At 39.6% G+C, this 1592-nt stretch overlaps 1 protein-coding gene across 1 annotated transcript in view; it reads left to right on the top strand.

The window, feature by feature from the left end:
- Positions 1 to 1592, top strand: part of SEC22B (SEC22 homolog B, vesicle trafficking protein) — a 30877-nt gene that overhangs the window by 7028 nt on the left and 22257 nt on the right. The gene's annotated exons all lie outside the window — the stretch shown is intronic.

The following is a 1592-nucleotide window of genomic DNA, read 5'->3' as shown; positions in this document are numbered from 1 at the left end:
GTTAGTTCTTTTAGCAGTCCATGGTACTTTCAGCATTCTTTGCCAGCACCACAACTCAAAAGCATCAACTTTTCTTTGGTCTTCCTTATTCATTGTCCAGCTCTCACATGCATCTGAGGTGATTGAAAATACCATGGGTTGTATCAGGCGCACCTTAATTCTCAAGGAGATGTCTTTGCTCTTCAACACTTGAAAGAGGTCCTTTGTAGCCGACTTGCCCAGTGCTATGTGTCATCTGATATCCTTACTGCTGCTTACATTGGCCTCTATTGTAGAACCAAGCAATGTGAAGTTTTTGATAACTTCAGTCCTTTTCCATTCATCATGATGCTGTTTATAGGTCCAGTTGTGAGAATTTCTAGAAGGTGGATATGCTACCACTAAAGCAATTTTAATTATACAGATGGTATAGCATAGTGATAAGGAGCCCTGGTTAAATGCTCAGCTGCTAACTTAAAGGTCAGCATTTTCAACCTACTGTCTGGGAGAAAGATGTAGCAGTCTGCTTGCATAAAGATTGTAGCCTTAGAAACCCTATGGTTTCTACTCTGTCCTATATACGTTAACTATGAATTGGAATCTACTTGATGGCAGTGGGTATGGATAGCATAGTGCTTAGGAGCAGGGGCTCCTGAGTCAGATTGCCTGAGTTCAAATCCTAGCCCCTTCCCTTATTAGCTCCAAGTCTCTGGGAAGTTTAAATTCTTACATATAAAATGGACATAACAATTCTAATCACTTTATAGGGGTAGTTGTGAGGACTGAATAAATTTATTTATGTAAAGCCACGGCTTCAAACTAGTTTGAACCAATTCAGTCATGGCTGATGAAGCAACATCAAAACAGACCCAAGTTTTAAAAATTTGGGTGATGTGGAATGCTAACCCAATCAGGAAAAATTATGGGTGTCAAAGCTCTGGAATAAGAGACTTGGAAGAGGCATACGGAGACCTTTCAGGACACTAATGTGTGGCACTGGAATATTACCAGGACTATGGAGAGCAACACACATTCAAAGTGGTGTGGTTGGCCACCATCTTTGAGCCAGGCACCATTGTTTTTGACTTAGTCAAGAGATTTGGTTGCTATGTAATACACAATGCTGCCCTTGTTTTCTAAGAGGGAGATTAAGTTTCTAGTAGGGCTTTGACCCATAATTTTTCCTGTTCCAGTTACCATTCCAGTTCACCCACATTTTAAAAATTCAGGTCAGTTCCAGTGTTACTTCATTGGCCATGACTGAACTGGACTGAACTGATTTGGAACCTTGTATAAAAAAGCATTTGAGCAGTGTTAACTTCCCATCTATAAAATGAGCATAATAATTTCCATCACCTCATAGGACAGTTTTGAAAATTAAATGAGTTAAATTTTGTAAATCACTTAGAACAGCGCATGGCTAGAAAGTGAGAATTCACTAATTTCATTTGCTTATTTCTGAATGCGGTGTAGTAAATTACTTAGTGTGGCTTTTCTACCCATAAGTCTTTGTAAACTCCAAGGTGGGATTTTCTATGAGCAACTGAGGAGCTCCTGATTGCTGAAGTTGTCCACCTGGAGTATTTCTGTTGGGAGTGGCACAAAACAATGTT

This window comes from Orycteropus afer, unplaced genomic scaffold (genome assembly GCF_000298275.1).
Source record: "Orycteropus afer afer isolate SDZICR_OR568_19922 unplaced genomic scaffold, OryAfe1.0 scaffold00010, whole genome shotgun sequence".
NCBI lineage: Eukaryota > Metazoa > Chordata > Mammalia > Tubulidentata > Orycteropodidae > Orycteropus > Orycteropus afer.
The sequence above is the reverse complement of the archived record's forward strand: the minus strand, read 5'-3'. Positions and strand labels throughout refer to the sequence as shown.